The sequence below is a fragment of the Rhagoletis zephyria genome, unplaced genomic scaffold (genome assembly GCF_001687245.7).
Source record: "Rhagoletis zephyria isolate East Lansing unplaced genomic scaffold, Rhagoletis_zephyria_1.1 Rzeph_scaffold_08257, whole genome shotgun sequence".
Lineage (NCBI taxonomy): Eukaryota > Metazoa > Arthropoda > Insecta > Diptera > Tephritidae > Rhagoletis > Rhagoletis zephyria.
In genome coordinates this window covers 14137-27953 of record NW_016165337.1, presented here as the reverse complement: position 1 = coordinate 27953, position 13817 = coordinate 14137, and the positions used below count along the sequence as shown (strand labels likewise).

Here is a 13817-nt window from a genome sequence, read left to right as displayed (position 1 = left end):
TCATCGATGACACACAAATCAGTCGAAGTGCAAATCCATTTAGGGCTTTCCAAAGTAGAATTGTTTAGGAAGAAAGAGAATTTAAAAGTTTAAGATAAGTCATAATCTGTTATAACTTCATGATTTAACTATTTTAGCGGAAGCGGCCACATTACAAAAGTTTTAATTTCTTACAGAATCGACCTGTGTAATGAACTTGAATTAAATTTTTATTTGAGAAATTTTGAAAGTGGGTAAACAAAAATAGTTTTATATTCATTTATTTTTATAGTTTTATATTTATGTAAATGAGTTATATTTTCAGCAAGAAAAACTTTTCCTCGAAGTTTTTAAAATATTGGCGTATCAGTTTACAATTTGCTTTGGCTCGGTATCTACAAACCTTGGGTTTTCCGTTTGCGCAGTGACGACTAGGAACAACAGGACAATGACCAATCTCAAAAACTCACTAGATATTGGCATCTTAATGCCCCTCTGTGTTTTTGATGCGTAGCACTTGGGCATTTATTTTTTGTTCTTTAATTTTATGTTCTTTAATTAAATCGCGAAGGATATATCGTCGATGTTTTTGCAAAACCGCCTATCTTACGGCGTTCAAATTTTACAGGAGAGCGAAAAAACGGTATATTCTTTAAAGGCATTGCCTTGATAGGCGGTATTTTCTCTAGCTATTATTTTACGAATCTGTTGTTTTAATAACGATTTAACGATTTTTATTCATAAATCTCGATGCCTGGAGTTCAGGTTTACCAAATCTCATTTTTGCCACAACGACGATTTACGCAGTTTTGCAACTGGTCAATGGGACGGTTTTGCAAAAACATCGACGATATGTATTTTGTAAATTTTATTTGTATACATACATATGTCTATATTTATATATGTACTACTTGTTATTAATACTAGAGTTGGGCACTTTAGTTCTTTTGAGTGAACCGTTCAGTTGTAGTTCGTTCACCTTAGTGAACTAGTTCTTTAGTTCATATAGTTCATGTAGTTCAACTGACGAGTACATTTACATATAGACACCATTCTGGAAGATCGACCTTTCACGGCAGCCAGTTCGAAAACGCGTTATCTCAACATACTTTCAGTTGAATTAGCGCGTTCTTGAAAAGTTTTCTGAGATAGAGCGTTTTCGAACCAGAATAATTTTCGCCACGAAAGAGCTTCTCATAAAAAACCATAGTTGGGACGAAGGAGGCATAAACGTCTGGTGTGTTAACTTCAAGCCGCAATTTTAAAATTTAATAAGCTTCAATGACCAGAACCATTCTTTGCAATAGGATCACAAACCAGCAAAAAAGAGTTTAGGAAAGAAGAAAGAACATATAGAGAACTGCACTGGAACCAAGTCACTGACCAGCGTCAGGCAAAGAAGCCATTGGGAAAATACAATATCAAAATACGTGATAAGCTCATTAACCTCTTAAAGAAAGCACTAAGATTTCTAACAGGTCGTTGCAAATTAAGAAGTCATTCACACAAACTCGGAATCTGGTGTAATGGTTCATGTCGTTTCTGTGACATGACAGCTGACGCTGACAGCTGATGAAGTGACGAGAATACGAAAGAAGTCCGCGTCATAAGCTCTCGATGCCACCAAATAACCTACTGGATTTGCTAGGATATACCGGGGTGCTGTAAGGCGCAAAAGAGCGCAATAGATCTCCTGGTCGCAGTGCATTCCTTAAGCGAATATCCATCTATATTTTGACTTAATATTCTGATTTAGCAGAAAATTTTATATAAAGAATAGAGGTAAAATGTCACAGGTCGGATTTCTTGTCGAGAAGTATATTTTTTTTTTTGCGTAACAGGGAAAAGTTAGTTGAAAAATTACATCAAAATAAAAAGTTAAACCCTCGGTTTTCCGATTTATGGTATTGCTAATAGTTTTATTGTAACTTAGGACATGGTTTCGGACTAGTAGTAAGTAGTATCATTGTATGAAAAATATTTAAAAAAATTTCGCGGTGATTCCAAAAATTTTACCTCTCAGCGCTAGCTTGCAATGTAAATCGTTATCGTAATTTACAAAATTTTCGAATGAGTTACTGTAGAAAAGTGAAATCAAAACTATTTTTTTTTTTAATCTATTGTTATTGAACCTTGTACCACGATTATGTTTATTAGGAAAAATGGAAAAAGCAACAAAGTCTAAGCGGTATTTCGAAGATCACCACATCTCCTCATCAGACTTCTTTTTATAGACTTCAGGAGTGGTGCATAGCTCAGTGGTTAGCGCTTCTGACTTGCACATCGATGATGCGGTTTCGATCACTGCTGAAGTCTAGAAAAAGAAGTCTGATGAGGGCTTCTACCGCTTAGACTTTGTCGCTTTTTCCATTTTTCCTAATAAATATAATCGTGGTGCAAAGCCCAATAACAATATTACAATAAAATGTTGACAAATACTAAATTTTTTTTAAATCCTAAAACTTAAAATTAAGTCAAGTGGAAGCCCGCCTCCCACCACATATACGATTAGAAAACAAACTGTAGTCAATTTATGCTATGTAAACTGTACAAACTTGAATGAAAATATGCGTACATATATATTTCGTCTGTAGCTAATTGTTTGCATTAAAATTTTTTTAAGAACTTATAAACCGCTTGCTCTTAACTCGTTAGCACTCAATACATATGTAGTAATAAGTAAGTCTTTAATAAAATTATTTCACGATTTGAATAAACACATAATGTTTGTATACATATTAATTTGTTTATGTATGTACATATGCACCGGTATATTTATGTTTTTAATTTACACGCATAATTATCATGATTCAATAATTAAAGGATAGTTAAACTGACAGTTGTCTCTCTTGCAGCGCTCCCTTAGCAGTGGCACCGTGTTAAAGCACATTTAACTGATGAAACAAAAATTGTTTTTAAATTTGATTTGATTTACATAAAACTCATAGTAGTTTTATTTTAATTTTTAAGCCCTTTGGCAGTTTATATACCACTAAATAGCACATAAATCACTTAATTCACGTAGATAACTTAATATTTCTTTGAATAAGTGCCTATTTTGCGTACTTTTCTACTACCATTTTAACACCACGGGATTTCGTTCTTCCCCTTTCTCTCTCCTTCGTAAATGCAACCTTTTGTAAAAGAGTGGCAAACCGCGGCTGTCAATAACTAACCTTTAATTATTAAATCACGAATAATTATCATATTTAACACTTCACACATGCTACTGACTCTATCACTTCTTGTTAGTGACAGTTTTTTCTCACATCTTTAAAAAAAAAAATGTATCATTACATGGGTAAACAAATTTGTATATATGTAGATCACTTTTAAAATGTTATTGCATATTAAGTCGCGTAGGCCTCTCGGTGGATGTGCATTAATTAAACGCCAGACCGCCTATTGTTCCCAACCACCCACAAGACTCGATTCGCGCTCTCCAATCGTTGCCGCACGATCACCGAGCAGTTACAATTGAAAGTTACTACTTGCTTGCCACTACTGAACGCACGCTCTATCACCAGCTATATGTAGCAACCCATGCAATTCAAACCGCTGCAAAAGCTCAACTAAACGATTTGTTGTGCGCGCTATAAACCTAACTTACACGACCGATAGGCGACCGGCATGTTGATTTGCATGTTGTTGGGTGATTGAAGTATAAAAATGTAAGTATACATATGTACATATGTATATACTATGTGGTATATACTAGTTACTTATGTATGCAGTACGATAAAATAAGTATCGTGGGGACTATTGTGTCAGTTCTGCGGGAAAGAGCTTGAAATCAAAAGACCCAATAAAATAAATACAAACATATTTTCATACTTACCCAATAAACAATTTTTTTTATATCTCAATTTGAGATGCATTTGAGTATCAATCCATTTCTCAAGCCTCAAACGTTAGTACTCAAGTGCCTCTCAAATAACTGTTGATAGCGTTCGCAAACTAACCAACTAAAAGGCTCTTTTTAATATGAAATTTTCCTTTAATTTCAAGTGGAGAAATATTTAATTCTTGGCTATTTATCAAATGTGAGTGGCACTGAACGAAATGGTTTGCGAAGTAATTTTTGACAAAATAAAAAAGGACTATACAATTTTCCTTTAATTCTATCTTATATAAAAAGATGTTTATGTACCTATATTTAACCTGTTTATGCTTTATTAAAAATATACAAATTACAAAAAAAAGTGCACTCAGTGGAAAAAAATTTTCACATTTTCTCCGATTCCGGGATTTATTGGAATTTTTTCTTCACACAAAATTAAAAAAAAAATTGTTTTATTTGGATTTATGGGATTTTCAGTAGAGCATAAACCCCTTTATCACCCCTTTTAATATAACCAGTGTACGAAAATAAACTATATTGTACGTTACTATTTCATTTCGTTTATTACTTCAACAGTTCGGTACAATACAAAACAAAACGGCTGAGTTCACTTTGGCGATAGTACACTACAGTAGTTTAGTAGTTACAGACGAAACAACAAACGAAATGAATCGTGCAGAGAAAAATATATGTATGTATGTACACATACACAATAACTGAACACAAAACGAATGGCTGCCGTAAAAAAAAAAATTAAAAATGTTTTTTAATTCAATTGGATATGAAAATTTACAGAAAAAAATATTTTTCACGTAATTGAAACGTTTGCATACATATAAAACGTACCCTATNCGTACAATTGTCACAAACGAACAGCAAACGTTTCTCGTTGGGGAAAATGACAGTGAATCTTACAATTTGTTTCTGACTGTGTACAAAACCACAAATGATATGATGATCGACGAGCAAATGGGAATGGTTTTGTACAGTTTATTTTTGTACCCTGAATATAACACACATACATTTTCTTGTCAACATAAAAAATAGTATTTAATTTTAAGTAGGTAACTATCGATGCAGCAGATTATTTCTTTCTTCAGTTTTTTAATTTTAATGGCCGGTCAGTAGACCATATCGGCAGATCAATCACAAAAAGTCATGATATTATTAAAAATTGTTCGCTAAAATCAATAAATTGAAGGCATTTCAATTCAGACTACCGATAGACTTCGAAATCTGTGCCAAACAGTTGGAATGGAACGAAATGCTAAAAAATTTTTCTCAAATGTTTCTCAGCCGTTCTCAAATTGATAACCAATATTTGAGAAAAATGTGTTTGTTGGGTATACATCATGCATATACATATGTGCATATTTATTCCCTGTGTGGCAATTGGCGTAGTCGTATGTTTATTTTTTGCGTTACAAAGCGGCAGTAGGGCTTGGGTTCGACGACCACTTCAGATAAGAAAGAACAAAATGTTTCCTAGGAGCGGTTGTCGCTCAAACCTTCAAACGTAGACATATGTATGTATGTACATATATTTTTCTTTTCAAAAAGCTTCTCGCCACGCGAACAAAATATAAGAGGATAAGCTTGGCCTATTTTTATTATTATTCTGTGCGATTATTAGATGTATTACATATGACATATGATTGGGGCTGTGGCGCTGGCGGGTGGCATAGTGCGATGGGCTTGATGCGCCGATGTATGCTAAATGCAGATAGTAAATGTACATTATCGGCATCATTTTCGAAAAACTTATTTCCGATGACTCCGCCAGCCCAAAAACTACACCAAGCTGTGACTCGTTGTGGGTGCATAGTTATTTCTTGCTAACCGTTCAAGATGATTCTCTTATATATATCGGTATCAATGTTTGGACCACTTTTACGCATTTTTTCAACTGAGTATCGCTCCATGACTAAATTTGCGAAAGACTGTAGCAACAATTGTCTGAACAAAAAAAAAACATTAAATTATCACAAATAATTGCTGTCAAAAATCTGCATCACCCCTGTATCCCAATAAACACATAAACGAGGGTGGCATCATATCGAATTCGAGACAAACTCGAGAAAGTAAATTTCTCGAATATATTCTTTGGGCTCGTTTCGAATTCGAGGCGAGCTCGAGTAAATCAGTTTTCTCGAAATATTTTTTTTTTTTTNTTGAATCCTTCTATTAATAAATATACAGCAAGTGAAAAATTTATTTTTCAAAACTAGTCATTTCACTTCAGTTCGAAAGCTCCAAAATTAAAAAAATTGTAACGAAGATGTGTTTGCAGATTGGCCGATTAAATAATACTAAAACATCAACAAACGGCGAATTAGTAGCTCCAGTGAATCTAGCTCTTCACACTCCGAACAAATCTAGTACGTATAATAAAGATTACTGTTTATTTATGTTGTTAAAAATTAAATACGGGTTCAAATTTATAATAAATTGATTAATAACTCATAATTTTCGCAAACCACCAATGAGCTGAAATCTTGAGTGGAAAAATCAATAATTCTCGAAAAGCCAACGATTCGAAAAATAAAAAATTTCTCGAAACGCCAACGATTCGAAAAACTAGTAATACTCGATTCGCTAACGATAGGTGACTCTCCTACGAATTCGAATTCGCCGATCTATAGCCGCCGATCTATCGTCTCGATAGTTCAATCAGAGAAATTGAGCTCGTCTCGAATTCGAGGCGAATTCGTTGTGTTTATTGGGTATCACCCTATGCAACCATATATGTACATACTCATATGCACTTGTGTGTGTATTTGTATGCAAAAGTAGAAAACAACTTATGCGACAAAAAGCTGATATGCAAGCCAAAGCATTGGGGAGCACACAGTTTAACAGCTGTTCCATTTGCATATGATTGCAATTCAATAACAACTGGACTTTGGTTATACCCTACAATTGTGAGCGACGAATGTTCAAATGCAATTATGTATTAAGAAATAATTACCACTCAAGTATTTGTGGTTTTTACAAAAGAGATATTAACAAAAGTTGTTGTAAAATAAATAGATGTGTATATAAATAAGTGAAAATCCTGTCAATTTAAGTTCCTCCAAGCTCATTGAGCTTAGTGATTTTGTAGTCCACAAGTCTAGTGAACTGGCTAATGTGTACCACAGACAAACTTATTGCTTCACTCCGTACTCAAACAAAGTTACTGTTTTCCCAGCACTTAACTGGCCGCTAGTAGTGTACAAAGTCGATTTTCACTAAAAAGTTGCAGTTTCAGTAACCGTTACTTTCTCTTCAGTGAAAATGCATGTGAGCTAGGGTTGTTGATTACAATAAGGCTATTGATGTATGAAGAATCGATGTTTCGAAAAATTGCATTGATGGTAGTTCGATGTATCGAATTAAAACATCGATGTTTTTAGCTATGTGTTTAGGAAAGCGTGATGATTTTTTTTTAATATTACACACAATTTCAAATTGGTTTTATATAATTTTTGTTAAAGAATGAACTAAATTTTTATAAAAAAAAAAAAAATTAAATACGAAAAAAATAATTGTTAAAGCTGGTCAATATGTGGTGAGTTTATATTTTGAAACGACGTGTGGCATTAATGTAATGTATTAAAATTTTAGTTTACTTAGTACTGCATACGAATTGTTTTTGCGGCCCGCCGGATTTTCATCCGATGGCGAGTTTTAGGCGAGGTGATACGAAATCGTCTGAAAAATTGGGTGATGACGCTAATCAATTTTACAATTTCACTACTTTTAAAGCAATTAAACTATTTCTTACTTAAATATGTACATACTTTTAATAGCAACTTATTAAGGGAACTTACTTGGACATGATTCCATGAAAGTACATATTTATAAAACGCTCGCTCAAAATTTTAAAGCGTACACAAAATGTAATAGTGAAAACTTAGTAAAGAAATATCTTTGATGTTTTTCAAAACATCTATTCATAAAAACACCGACAAACATCAATGTTTGAAGCCACGACCATCGATGTTGCTCGATACATCGATGTTTTTTAACATCCCTAATGTGAGCATGCGCTTAGTGATATTTTGCAGCCGATTAGCCAGTTAGTTAAGTGAATTGTCAGCTTCAATCATTTGCCAAACACTTTCATTATCACAGCGTGTGAGAAAATATGTAAAGAGGCCGGCAATTAACTGCCAAACAAATACGAGTAATATCGGACTTCTTATTCGTACATACATATCGATCGTTGTTTAAAGTACAAAACCGCGTATGTGAGGTTCCATAAATTATTTTAAACAACGATATGTATGTGCACATTGCGGTGTTTTTTTTCTGGGATGACGTTCGTGAAGAAGGAAAATACTAAAATTTACATAAAATTAGATTAAAATTTTTTCCCCAAAAAATCACCTCAAATGATAAAACAGTTTATGCTTTAAAGGTCTGTCTAAAAATATTTGAACATTTTATCAACGTAATCAAATAATTAAGATTTAAAAATTTTTCTAAAATGTGTGGCGAGAATGCTGCGGACTAAAAAAAATTTTAGGCGGTAAAATCAGGGAAAAGTATTACGAAACAGAAAATATACAATACTCAGTCAGTCATCTGAGGTAATTCTTTCAAAAAATATTTAAAAAAAACTGTTTTTATTAATAAAAAAAATCCATTTTCAGAGGTATTTTCAAACCGGTACGTAAATCACTCACGCTCACGTAAATCTTAATATTTTTCCGAAATATTTTGGTAGAAGGCTTAAAATATACTAGGTTTGGTAATCCTGCCGAAAAAACCGCGACTTTTTTGGTATGCGGTCTAATGTACAGTAGTCGAAAAAATTATAGCCGCACCAAATTTTCACAAGTTTTAAAATATTATTTTTGTTTTTATTTAATTTGGTTAGTTTTTTATAGTTCATTCTTTAACAACATCCTTATAAATACAAGTTTAAAGGCAGTGTCACACGATTGGGTATTTGCCAAAATTTGGTGCAAATCGTATCTCAAATATTTTTTTTATCCCAATCATGAAAATTAATTTGTTGAAATTTTTCAATAGAACATCGCTGTAATCTTTTGACTACAAAAAAATGTTCCCATTTTTTTATTTTGTACCAATAGCCCAATATAAAAATCGACCATTCTGTACAAATGTATCAATCGAGTGCCACTGCCTTGCAAATTTATGCAATTTAAAAAAGAGTTCAACAAATTTTCGTAAAAATTTCGAGTTTTTTAATTATATTCTAAGTATGCAGTTTTGTAGCCCATTGAATTCTAGTAGAATAAAGTACAAGTTTCAAATGGCTAAAAACTACGATAAATTTTTTTAAGAATTTTTAAAAAAGCTTGAAATTTGTACGAAAGTTTGCTGATTTTTTTTTTTTTGTAATATTGCACAAATTTGTAAACTTGGATTTACACGGGTTTTGTTAAAGAATGAACTATATTTTAATGAAAAGATAACCAAAATTAAATAACAACGAAAATTATACGTTAAAACTTGGCAAAAAGTGGTTCGGCTATAATTTTTTGACCACTGTATGTATTTTTTAATATCTTTAATTGGACATACACATTGTACATAAAGGAAGTACATAACAAAATTAAAAAATCTATGCCTTTTTTCAAATTCTACATTTCTACATTACTTTGAAACTAAAAAAACGTCAGTTGTTATCAAATCAACTGAGAAATGGTACTCCTCAATATAAACACATATGTACGTACATATGTACATACATATGTATGTTCAAGTTTGTGTGCAAGAATGTATCAAATGTTACAAAGGGAAATACAATAGAACTGTCACTTGCTGGTCACTGGTCGCATTCATAATGTGTGAAAGATTAATTCCGCCTTCGAAGTCGCTCACAATGGCGGAATGTACATACATACATACATACATACATATACATATACATATATGTAAATATATATAAATGTTCCTAGGCATTGCATTGAGCATTATCATAAGTGTGAATGATTAAAATTTGCAACGAACAATGGCGAAAATGCGAAAAAAAACTTATTACAATTTATATGATAATTAAAAATATCTACTAATGTCTACACATATGAGAAAATAATAAAATAAAAAACAAAGCGGGAAAAGGATGTGCTGTAATTAGGACAGCGCAATCTAAAGTCTATTATCAAATGGACGCCTCTTATTTCAAGAAGCTAAGCCTATTTCCCTAAGGCTAGATGGAAGCGACATAAATACATGGAATTACAATAGTTTAACATTTTAAGTGTTATTTTCTAATCAGCAACCAAGAAGAGAGTAGTAAGCTATTCGATTAGAAAATTATTATTTTTAAGTTTCTTTAAATTCCGTTTTTTAACTTCAGTCTTTAAAATTTCAAGTTTAAATACTCAACTTATATGTGTTGCCTAAATATTGTGATCGTAATGATTTGTCCATCATTCATGAAACTTTTTGAACTCGAATTTGGAGAGATCTTTAAAGTAATGGAGAGCGATCTTTAAAGTAATTCGAGGTTATTTACAACAGGGGAAAATCAGAATAAAATCAATAGAAGATGGAAGAAAGCACTGAACAAGTAATTATGTAGTGATAACATTGGAAATTCGTTGAAATATTTATTTTTGTTTTTTTTTTGTACGGGTAAGGGGCGCCCAGCCCATAGCGTTCATAAACGTGCGTCTAAGCAAAACGACCCCAGGGTATATTAAGTTTTGCGTAGGGTTTGGGATATGCCATGTAGTACTTTACTTTTGAAAAAACTTCAACATGTCATGGGACCCCTACTAGTGATGATAAACGCGGCAGAACTGAGGCATAATTTTCTTTAAAGGCGTCAAATAGCTGACGGATGCGAATTATATCGATATTAAGTTTCGGTCTCTAGATGCGCAGCGTTTTTTTATTTCCTCGAAATTATATAGAGAAGAAAATCGCACCGGTTTAGTGGTGACCAAGTATACAAATGAGCGAGATGTCTAATAATCTCCCTTTGATGCGTATTGTGGCGAGACGCACGCCCACAAAGGGGCTTTCCCAATACAATCCAAATTTGTACTCCTTTAGATTGCAGCTATAGAATACATCGCCGGCCCCACGCCTTCTTTGCCTTTCCCCGTGCATTGCATTTCTTGGATGGCGGTGATTGTCTGTCCGTAAGCATCAACCCACCGGACGTATCCTGTATTCTTTCAATGACCCAAGAAAGAAAGGAAAGGAGTGGAAGGGTCCTATTTTTACTGAACGCTTCGAAGTATCCATTTTTACGGACGGCTCAAAAAGGGGTTGTGGCGCAGGGGCGGGAATATTTTCAACCGACCTCCGAATCGAAGAGTATATTCGTATATTTCGGTCAGTGTTTTTCAGGCAGAGATCTTTGCCATAAATGGGGCGTGAGAAATAATTTTAGCCTCGTAGCTAGCGGGAACCAGCATTTCTATTTTCTCAGATAGTCAGGCAGCGATCAAGGCACTTGGCTCTGTAAGCATTACCTTCAGCCTAATAAAACAGTGCATGGAGAACGTTATGGCCTTAGCTGACAGGCATGTCGTTGCACTGATCTGGGTGCCGGGGCACAGCGGAGTGGGTCGACTCTAGATATCTCAGAAGCAGAGGAGGTTATTGTGCCTCTGAGCAATATCAACGGCCGCATCCCTAAGCACTGGAAAAAGGTAGCTAACAGTAGGTGGAAAGACCTAAAATCCTGTCTGCAGGAGTCTGTGGCCCACCTACTGCGCAAAACGTATGCTTTTTTATCAAACTAAACAGCAGGGATCTATCTCGACACATATTGTCGTAGTTGTAATTCACCAGATGCAGAAGAAGCGGTGGAGCATTTGCTCTGCGATTGCCCAACACTATGTAGGACTAGAATCAGGCTTCTAGGCAAACCCTGCTTCTGCGATTTAACAGACATAAGTTCCTGAACTCTTCTGCTGCTTTCTTTTCGGGCTTTCTTTTATGTATGGAAGTTGGAAAAAGTTTTTTCCTAAAAACGGTCGCCCCTCGGAGGACAATGGCAAACCTCCGAGTGTATTTCTGCCATGAAAAAGCTGAAAAAGGGGGCAATATTATAATCAGCCTTATCGCCAACTCGATGTGAATAAATCGTTCTCATAGTTTAACAGCCAAAACTAAAACAAATTAGGAAAAATGGTTTTTGTTTTGCTTTATAACTTTTGGGAATATTTGTTCACATGAAATTCGTGATAAGGCCGACTAAGAATAGCAGGTCGCTTTAAATTAAGCATTTACGGACAAATTGTATTTCTTACCCCAGGCAAAAGATATGTAAATATATCTACATTTTAACATACATATGTATGTATGTAAATAAGCAGTATTTATTTAGAACTTATTTAATGAGATTTTAATGGGCGAAATGTGCTACATATTTGGAGCTTATCACAAAGTTATTTGTCACAAAAACGATATGCATAGAGTGTGTATGTATGTACATTTGCACTATATTCTGAACATGCGGATTACCATCTACTTGCTACATTTTTTTAACCACATTTGTCCATGTGCGCATGCTAGGCTAGTACGCCGATGTGCAGCTTTTAAATGATTAAGCTTTCCGAGCTTTTTTTAGTACCCGTACATACTTATTAAACATTCATTTCACTTTTTTGCCAAAAGTCAAATTATACCATCAAATTTGTAATTAAATAAACTAGTGTTCGCCCAGCGGTTGAAATTCAACCTTTTAAAATAAGGGGAGCTGAGGTGGGCTGAGTTGAGCCGGGTTGAGTTAATTGAACTGAATTGAGGTGAAATGCGTTGAACAACATAGCAGAATATAACATAAAATAACATAACAACACCACATAACACAACTCAACACAAAACAACACAACATAACATAACATAAGATAACATAACATAATATGACTTAGCACGGTATAACATAACATAGCATGACATAACATTACATAACATTACATAACATAACATAACATAACATAACACAACATAACATAACACAACATAACATAACATAACATAACACAACATAACATGACATAACATGATATAACATAACATAACATAAGATAGCATAACATAGCATAACATAACATTACATAACATTACATAACACAACATAACATAACATAACACAACATAACATAACATAACATAACACAACATAATATAACATAAAATAACTTAACATGTCATTCTTCAATTGTATCTCTTTCTTTTTCTGTCTTTGTCTCTACCTTTATCTACATATATTATTTTCTATATCTTTATCTTTTAATTTTTATATTTATCATTTCCTTAACTTTTAACCAGATCTTTATCTTCATTCTTTTCTCCATCTACATATTCACCCACATCTTTGCGATTACATATGTATACTATGAATAATTTAAATTTACCTTTCTCTTTGTCTTCATGTTTCGGTTTCTCTTACTTCTGTTAATCTCTGCTTTATCCTTTCTTCTTCTCCATACTCAACTCCATACCTTCTTCCTCGTTTGAGTCTAATCTGTTCATGTACATACATACATACATACATCTTATTCCTAAACTGCTGCTTAGCACGTTTCTGTAATTCAGTATCAATATAAAAGCATACATTTAGGAGGCATTTCCGCCCCAACCATGTACATGTATGGCATTGGTATTGGTGTGACTTTTGAATTGATTTTTTCGCTCTATTTTAAACTAATTTGAAATTTGAAAAATTGCCTGCACATCAGCATCAAAATACCTTTCTAATGATATATAATTGTTTATAACGGGTGATTTTTTTGAGGTTAGGATTTTCATGCATTAGTATTTGACAGATCACGTGGGATTTCAGACATGGTGTCAAAGAGAAAGATGCTCAGTATGCTTTGACATTTCATCATGAATAGACTTACTAACGAGCAACGCTTGCAAATCATTGAATTTTATTACCAAAATCAGTTGGCAGAAAATCCGCTTTTTTATCGACAAATTTTGTTCAGCGATGAGGCTCATTTCTGGTTGAATGGCTTCGTAAATAAGCAAAATTGCCGCATTTGGAGTGAAGAGCAACCAGAAGCCGTTCAAGAAC

General features: G+C 33.7%; 1 long non-coding RNA gene across 3 annotated transcripts; it reads right to left on the bottom strand.

Annotated features, from left to right (window-relative positions):
* Positions 1–3644, bottom strand: LOC108374907 (uncharacterized). 3 transcript variants are annotated; one of them, XR_001849092.1, is made up of 3 exons: positions 3277–3644; positions 383–495; positions 1–45 (listed from the first exon to the last, which is right to left on the bottom strand). It is a non-coding gene; the product is annotated as an uncharacterized LOC108374907 (long non-coding RNA). The 3 variants fall into 3 exon arrangements; XR_001849091.1 differs by having other exon boundaries at positions 383–516; positions 3277–3643; XR_001849093.1 differs by having other exon boundaries at positions 383–516; positions 3310–3643.
* Between the last annotated feature and the right edge of the window lie 10173 nt (positions 3645–13817).